This window comes from Anopheles coustani, chromosome 3, assembly GCF_943734705.1.
Source record: "Anopheles coustani chromosome 3, idAnoCousDA_361_x.2, whole genome shotgun sequence".
Taxonomy (NCBI): Eukaryota; Metazoa; Arthropoda; class Insecta; order Diptera; family Culicidae; genus Anopheles; species Anopheles coustani.
Window position 1 is genome coordinate 12,242,097 of NC_071288.1, and position 9,585 is coordinate 12,251,681.

A 9,585-nucleotide genomic window follows, 5' to 3' on the forward strand; every position below is an offset into this window, starting at 1 on the left:
GTTGTTTCTAGCGCTTATCAACTGTTGTCATAGTCCAAACTCGATAGGTCATGCGTCTTATCTATTGAAGTACATCTGAGGTGTACATCTTCTGAGCGTGGCCCTCGAGTTCGTGGGGGAATTTTTCAATCGTGGCCGGATCTGTGCAATAATTTATTTGTTTCAACCATCCCATTTGGAAGGTTGGCTGGAGGAGAAATGGATGGGTAAGTTTCGCCGAGCGAAGTAATCGTTATGGCAAGCGATGGCAGGTGAGATCCACCGGTTCGTCGGCGAAAAGCGACGTTGCGCCAGAGCAGTGTCGGGCATATGTCTGGATGCGTTATGCTCGCATTGCAACACGTTTTCCGGATACAGTGTGTTGTCACGCGGGGTTTGAAAGCTTATCAGTTGGCATGCGGCCGGTACCAGCGATGGGTTACATTCTCACGGCGAATCCCTTCCGGCCGAAGCCATACACAGAACATTTACCATTTCGTCATGCGTGGTTAGATGTGGAAACCTGTGCTGAGTCAGAATGTGATGGCTGTACCTGTAATTGCAATAGGAGTTTTGTTTTGCTCTAGTTTTGGCATTGTATTGGGTATATTTCTCAAAGGCTAATACATTTGAATGGCCGTATGTTCACTTTAAATTACGTTTGTTTTACAAGGATAACTGACTAGTAAAATATGTCACTTTGTCGCGAAATGGAACAAAGACACAATCTTTAGGATACAATTATGGAATTTCATAAGCTCGTTATCAAGTTTAGCTCATTTTGAAAACTTTTATTACGATTGACAAATATTAGACTCGTTTTATTTGGTCGAAAGTCTTCGCTAAACGTTTTCTAAGTAGATCAAGGCACAAGCAAACGCGTCCATTGATTTGTGATTAGCTATCTTATCAGCAGTGGTACCACAATTAATCCACTCATAAAACCACGCGGAGCACACGGTTTCGGATAGCGACTGGAGGGTATGTGAGTTGTGAAAAATAAAATTCCGTGTACTAAATATAACCATGTACCGAATGGGGTTTAGTACAACCCCCACCATAGTTGGATGGTTGGATTAAAGGGATGCTAGTAAATGAAGGATGATAAAATTAAATCTCAGTTCCTTTTGATGCAAGGATTAACGGAACCCTTAAGTGTACAAGGCGTGCAAATAGAGGCCGGCATTGAATCCTACGTCCGGAAGGCGCAAGAGCTGGAGTTTCCCTCGACGCCGTTCGACTGTATCTATGCTGTGCCCCTTCTGACGCCCCAGGCCGTTTCTTTCGGGCCGGTAAACCTGGCGGACGCTCTCGTCACGCGTTCGTTCGTCAGTCGCACGAAATAAAAACATGAAGAAACAAACCCCGGCCAGTGGCCTTATCTTATCAGGGTTTGAGCCTCAGGTACCTGGTCCTTGTTTACCTAAGGTGAAAGGCAACCGACGGTACCGAAGCGGCTGACCCGGTGAAGGGAAAGTCGCTGGGAGAGCCGGCTGCGCAATACAGACAAACGGAACAGTGGCCAACCCGGGCCGGTTGGATGAGGCAGAGGGCGGTAGACAAGGTGGTAGCACGCTGTGTATCAATCATTCTGTGGCTCGATAAGGAAATTCCATATTTGATACGAATGCGATCGAGAAGCTGCCGAGAAGAGCCAAGCACGGTGATCAAACAGCCTGCGATGGATTTTCCTTCATGAACTCGTCGAAAAGTGTGCAACAGAATGATGTAATGCTGAGAAATTAACTCACTCGAAGGTTAACATGCACGTTACATCTTTATTAACCAACAAAATTCTTCGATAATAACGCTTTTACTTTTTTCTGTTTGATTTTACATCGTTACAACGGTTCATGTCCATCAGGATCAAAAGAAAACATGTTTTGGTGTATTTGAATTTGTGTGCCGTGAAAGAATTGTTCTTTTCCCCTATTTTTCTTTCTATAGTCTTCAAGAAATGCACTAAACTATTATAATTGTTATCTTGGGTCTAAGAGTACTTCATAAAAATCAATTGAATACTACTGTAACCACTGAATAATGAGTGGAATTAATAAATGTTGTTCTATATTGACATGTTTGTGATGATATTATATAACTATTATGCAAGTTAATCACTAATTTAGTAATAGTTCTTGTGCAGCTGGTCCATCAAGAACACAATAATTACGTAACTTATTATTTGTAATAAATGTTTTAGGTGGTACTTTTACGATCTTAAACGATCTAGGTTAGATGATTGCAATTAGATTGAATGCACTTGTCATGCCAGCTTACTTCAAAAATTTTTCATGATTCCTACAGTATTTTTATGGATTAAAAATGGATGTTGCTCAATTTGTGCCAACTCACAACCTGTAACCAATTTTGTCATAGATTATAAATCTCCAAGAAGCGAGTGATAAGAAGTTACTTGGATTTCTCGGTCCAATTTCACACCTCGTCTTTTGAGTTGATTCCGAAAAACCACCTGAACGACAAAGCCTACGCCTCGGTAGAGATTAGCGTCCTTATCGAACCCAAACGTTAATGCCCAAGGGGATTCCGAAAAGACTGACCGGTCGGTGGTGACTTTCTTGACGCATTGAGTGAATTCTTATTAGCTGCCGTGGACCATCCCGTCTCTGTTCTTCTCGGTCGTTTCTAGGAAAGCAGAAAGAACCAATGCGCTGAAATCGTCAAAATCGATAAGTCTCCCCAGGCGTTTCCTGTCGCCCCAAATAAGCTACGAATTATCGTCAATCCTAGGGGGGAACCTGCCAACGTGGGTCCGACCGTGGAGTTGTGCAATGTCGTCATGGCATTGTGGCCGTTTTTCCAACCCCTCGATACCCTCGCTTAAGATACGCACTTTTCTTACTCGCGAATAAGAAGGATCTGAGTTTGTCGACTAATCTGCTGAAGTGTGTATCCTGATACCGATTCGGTACCGCATTTTCATAGTGCCACTGTATGAGGTTTGTATGTGTGTGTGGATGTAACCTTCTAAAGGTGCAACTCATGGGGCGCAACCGCGATCGACTCCAGGGCCCCCGATATTTTCGATCTCCCGATAAAACCGGTGCTTAATTTCGCAATGCCCGAATGCCGACGTGAGCTGGTTCTGGGGTAAGCGTCATTTTGGACGTTGGGTGTCTTACTGCCTCGGTTTAATCAGTGCCATAAAAAACCCACACAGTTGTGGCCGTTGTGGCCCGCGCTTATCATCGATAGTTCTCCCTTGATATGGTGAGGACACTGGTAAGGCGTTACCGGTGTGTTGGTAACGTGAGTTTGAGTCGGAAATCGTCACACGATCGAGGCACCAGGGGTTGAGGAAGTGTCAAATAAAAGATCAAAAAGAAAGAAAAACATATCGCACCAGGCGGGACGTGGGTCGGGTTGGGTGGAAACCGGGTAGGACGCGATTTTCCTTATCAGCGATTTCGGAACCGGATGGATCGGGGGACAGGTGAGCGCTTGCGTTGCGCTTGCGTGGCCAGGGTTGTGGTTGGCGAGGGCATATAAATACGAACGACACGGTCCCGTACGACCGTCGTGTGTGTCGTTTATCTATTGGCCGTGCAAGGCGCGAACCGAACACATACCCGCGAGACCCCAAAACGCTATCACCATCGCGGAGGTAACGTCGTGTTTGATTCCGAAGTCACGGGAAGTGGAATCGATAAGCGGATGGGGATCGGTCCCGTTCGCACACATCGATATCGATTCTCCTGGAGCCGATATTAGGGCTGTGTCGAGGCCCTCCGATGCCCACCAACACACACGTACACTTATACTTACGGGGACACATTTGGCCGTGTCGCACCAGTCCGGGGTTCGGTTATCGGTAACCGTGCTTATAAAAGCTGTGTAAAATTTAAAATTTCTCTTATAACAGTTCATCGCTCGGTGCGGAGTGGATCGGTATCGCAGGAAAGGCGTGTCTTTGCTTGCCAACGTGGCAGCCATTTTGGGCTGTCTAGCTTCACCTCAGTCCACACAGGATTCGCGTTAATCAGCTTCCGTTCAATAAAACGAACCGATTTATCCGTGCGTTACGCGTTACGCCAGGATGCGCGCAGGAACTCGCAAAAGTGTTTAAAGTGTGCGCAAGTGAGGTAACCTACGCCGTTTTGTGCTAGTGAATTAGTGAATTTACGGCTTTCCGTGGTCCATTCATCTGGTTCTACTGGTTTCGCCGGGCGTTTCGCGTTACGATCGTGGGTATTTTAGATCATGGACAGACACGTCTGCGCTGCGGGCGCTCGGTGGAGCAGCAGGGATGGGCCGCGCTGGCCGCTGCCGTCTCTGCTCCCACCGGCGCGCGATTCTTTTCCGATGCTGTCAGATCTACTTCATACCCATGAATGGTGGCGTGATGCAACGACAGAGCGACGGCATGATTCATTCGAGTGTCGAGTTTTCTGAGCGCAACCTCGCTTTTGCACCGGAAATCACGATGGTGGACGCACCCCTATCACGATATGGAATAAGTGGAGTAGTGGTCTCATCGCTTAGTTTCAGAAAAGTGAGATTCTACTTCTCCGACTTAATTCATATCTAGTTGAATCAACGGTCCATCGAAGCAATCAAGGAACGCCCCTGGATGTAGGCAACAAGCGTTGCACGTAATCGAGTCGAAATTCCGTAGTGAAGAACGTTTGAATTTCGGGTCCGGTTTTCAATCATTTTCTTTGTGCTTCGTGTGTTTTCGCTTGTTTTCAGCTCTTTTTTTCCACATACTGTAGGCCGAACGCATTTTTGGACTATTTTCCTCCAATACCTCCAGAATAAAGAAGAAAGAAACTGCATGCTTAAATTAAAAAATGCCATTGGAAACGGAATTGGTGCGCGTCAGAACATACCACGACGTGGTTGGAAGCAACATCTTGACGTTGATGATGCCAATTGATAGGTACACGTGCCTAAGTGACACCTTGGGGAATTGCCGATGGCCTTACGTCGAACTTGTAGCCCTTGTTACTTTATCCTTAGCCTAACAAGACCCTCCGGGGGGTTGGGTTAGAATAAGTTTGTTTGTTTGTTTGCTCAATTAAAAGATGGGCACGAAGTTAGAGAGCTGTGCAAATGATTTTCGCATCGCCGGAGGTTCGCCAGCGTGGGGTAATATTTTAACGATCGTCGCAAGATTTCGAACCTGAACGCGTTGCGTTGCAGCACGTGGAGCGTCCTTTCGTGTGGGCCTGTAAAGGACACGTCAGACGGCGCTGCCATATGCAGGAGAGATGGCAAACATAGGGACACTGATAATTACAGGGTTTGTACCGCGACGCGCCGCATAGTGCGATAAAAGCTGGCGCGTTGCGTGGCGCAGTAATCGTTTCGGGACCCGCCGACGATGGTTTTGTTAATATTTCTTTTGGAAAATAAAAATAAACATTCCAGCCACCGCCGGTTCCCGCAGCACAACCGGGCGCATCGCTCATCTCCGCCGGCTTTGAGATGTTTGAGTTGCGTAAGATTAATAACTCAGCGTTTACGATCGACCGAAGGATCCCGAAGGAAGACGGCCGAAAAGGGGTGAGGCAACTAGGACCTCAAGGCAGGGACCAAAAACAAAAAAGGATACCGTGCTGCGATCCCGTGCATTTGATCGCCGTCCGATGCTGTCGGTGGGTGTGTTTCGACAAATTAAGGGAAGCCGATAAAAATAAAATTTCAATACCTTCGATTCTATTGCATACACATAATCACCGCATGAACTGCAGGACCTTCGATGGCGCAAATGCAAAGGGATTTAAGGGAAGGATTTAGGAGAAAGTTTTAGAGTGTGTTTAAAGTAAGTTCGTGACCGGTTCGATCAAACCCGGTGGTCCGGGAAAAAGTCCTTTGGTATGACCGGCGCTTGGGGAAAATCAAACGAAGGACGCGTTGCGGCCGCCGTTTAAATTAGAAAGCATCGACGTCCTGTAATGGTCGTGTGAAATTGTTAATAGTTTCGGCTTCGGCTCTGAGGGCGAGCTTTTTTTTAAACCTTGGAGCGCCATTGATCCTTGGGAGGATGGTGAATGGACACGGGTCGATCGAGTTGGTCGTTAGATTGATTTATCAAAAAGCGTCCTTTCGGGTTGGGCCATGTTGGCAATGCAAAGAATCAATAAACAAGTCTATAAAACATTTTAAATGGGTGTCTTTTATTTGATGGTAATAAAAAAAAGGATATCTTTTTTATGAAGAAATCATGTAAGCGATATGTATGGAGATGAAATAAACATTAATAAATTATTGAAGAACAAGTGTATATACTTGTAAAGTTCTCATATTTAAAATATGTACTGCATTCATTTAACATTTTTAGAACGCCCCAATGATTTTAAAATGGAAAAGTTTTGCACACTCTCTTAACTGCATTAAAGTTTGATTGAATCCGAAATCGATCGACATTTCAAATGTTCAATCTATCTCCAATGTTTAACTCATTCTGAGGCTGCCCGTTAGCCATGAGAAAAAGGTGCACCAAATGCATCGACCCCACCCAAAATTTTTGCTGAGAGAACGCGGGACGAGGTGCCGCAGTGTCAAGTTACAGATAAACTGTGTGTGGTTTAGATCGTTAAGCTGCCAACCGGGACGTCACTAATTCAGTGATCAAACTGGTGGCTTAGCGCACAACGTAGACGGTGGCAGAAAGCGGTATCTTTTTGGGTTTGTTTCGTTTTTATGATGCCACAAATAAGAGGACTTCTTCGTTTTGGCTACTGCGTCGAAATCCCACTCGGGTTTTTGTTTTCCAGACCGTTGCTAACGTGTCTGAGGATGCTATCTTCACAAACGCGCATTGTCATCAATCATGCTGGCGAATCGGGTGGTTTAGCTGCGAGCGACTTGTAATCATGGCCACGTTAGGATTCGGTGGTGTGAAATTGTCGGATTTGTTGCGTTTAGGTGGCCGCTACAATGTTGCGCATTCGGTAATGGATCGCTGCCTACCAGGGACACTAATAATGCGTCAAAGTTGGCCACCACTAGCACGCGCCCCGTGACGGGGAAAACAGTGTCCCGCTGGGGGTCCGAACGTTGCATCGAGGCACAGGTGGTCGGTTGGCTGTTAGAAAATCCGTAATTGGAGTTTAATGTTTCGCGTGCGCTGGCTTGCAACGGGGCGGTTCGAACAGTGAGCGAAGTGCGCATGCAGTTAAAGGACAATTTTTTTTTTGCTCGCACGCCCTTAACGTCTTTCAAATAAGATAGCAAATTAAACAAACAAAAAATATCCATGCGCTCGGTCGTGTTTTACAGGAGCCGAGCCGAGTTCACGAACGACGAATGGAAGACAAAAAAGTCAACAGTAAATAAAGCAAACAAAAAAAATGAACAAGTCAAATTCAGATACAAGAGATAAAAAAAGTAGCGTGCTCACGTCTGGTAGAACGCGGGGTGAAGTTACGAAAAATCGATCAAATTTCAGCTACTCCAGTATGGCACACTAACACACCAACACCGCGATTGCTACGGCGTTTGAAAGGACCCCCGAACGAAGGCCCAGGGTGCAAGGGGCGGGACGTAGTCTTTTCCGCTTGAGTAGCAGCAAAACATAACAGGAAAAAATTGCGTATCCGAGTGAGTCTTCTTGTCCGGTTAAAACAACGTCATCGGTGCGGTTAGCGGGAGGGATCTGGTTCCTGGAGAGGTGCATTTCCAGGAAACCTCGTTGCCCACCGCCCACCTAGCACCTTTCGTTTCCTCCTTTCTGGCTGGTCAATTTTCATCCGAAGGAACTAACAACTCGTGCAACTCGGGAGTGGCAAAAAGGCATTCGAAAAAGGGCACGAAGGACACGACCTAGGATGTGGGATCTAGCAACCCTAGACGCGTCGCAACACCTCACGCAGTATCACAGAGCGACGGCAGGATCGCAGTAGTCACCGAGACGAAAAAGGGTGAAGTTCGGTTGTAGCCAAGTTTGACAGCTTCCCGAAACGGGCAGCACTTTCGCGCGAGGCCATGTCGGAGCAGAAGCTGAAAACCGATAAGGATGGAATACCGATCGATGATCCGTCGATACGCGGGTGGTCCCGATATTTTAACAACTGCACGATACGTGGACGGGCGAATGTAAGTATCGCATGGTGCGTTGCCAGTTTTGTGTTTACCGACTGACCATCCAACATTGCAGGTTGCCAAGGCAACGTTGGCGCTGATGGTGGTGGGAACCGTCTACTACCGGTACTTTCGCCCGAAGGGCCCGGATATCTCCGAAACTGACGCGTCGGTAGCTAAAGCGTGAGCTTGATCGGGATGAACCAAAGATGACCAGCGGCCATCTGGCATCGGTGCGACGTTTGGTATGAATTCTTCGGAGCATTGGATCTAATAAAAAAATCTCAAGTCCTCGTCGAGTGCAATCACGCACGATTCCGTCCAAGTTCTAGATCGAATGTAAGAAATAGCCAGAGGACGGTCAGACCTGGAAGGCTCATCAAAACCGGGTTTTGGCTTTGCTTCTGCTTCTATTCTTCGTACACGGCTGGCTGAAGAGGCCAACCGTACCGTAACGCTCGATTCGGGGCCGAAATCATGGTTTGTGGTTCGAGAGCCCTTCAGCTGCTGCTTGGGCCAGCGGCGGATACCTCCGACACTCTCGATCGGGCGTAGGCTCACGTTTGATTCGGACCGGTAACGCCCGGTCCGGGTGTATTTCGGAGCCGCGGGAACTTCGGCACGGCCGAACTGTCTGATTCACTTTCATTACGTATGCAAATCATCCAACGCAGTGCCTGGGAAAGGTGGCCTCCATTAAGGTTTGCGTGTGCGGTGCGAAACTGTGTCTATCGCCACGTTCGTGTGAGATGCTTCAAGGTGGAGTTCTGACCGAGGCACGCTGTGGAGTGTTTTAGAAATCCGCAAATTCTACCAGCTACAGCACGGGCTGTTCGCTCCTTGGCATCACGCACCTAAAAACCGGCTAAACAAACAGCCTCCGGATATCCTGACGATGTTCCGGGCGTCGAACGGAAGGATCTTCACTTCTTACTAAATTGCTAGCGTTGCGTCGCTTGCGGCGTAAATATGCAACGTACGAGGAACCGGAGATGACCGGGTGTCGGGGATAATGTTAAAATTGGAATCAATTTGCACACACCGCGCAAACCCCGCCAGCGTGTTGTGTTCCTGTGTTCTGAAAACAATGTTGAACCGCCCGCGGACGTCTACAGAGCGAGATCTTGTTCGCTCCTTGGATCTTCTTTTCCCTCTCCATCCATCGCCCTATCGACGAATTTTTCGGACAATTTTCAGAGTGGCCACGGCCTGGAACGCCGACCGGGCCATCAAGTATGTCGGATGCCGATGGTAAGAAGTGACGAAGAACGCTGACGTTAAACGCGCGACGAAGTCCCAGAATCGTCTAGGCGGGATGCGCAATCCAGGCAACAGGAGCGACGTGGATTCCATAGAGTTCAAGTAGCGAACGAGCGCGGCCAACGCCATGGGAGTGAAACTTCTACTTGGGTTTGGGTAAGGTTGGCGGTGGAGGCGACGGAGGAAGCGACGGTAACCCGGTAAGAGCGCTGCTCACGGTGAGTATGTAAACGAGCACCCACTAGAGCAGGATTTTGTTTGATTCGTACGTCGTTTCTCCCGATGGCCGAACGGCGGGTCCCA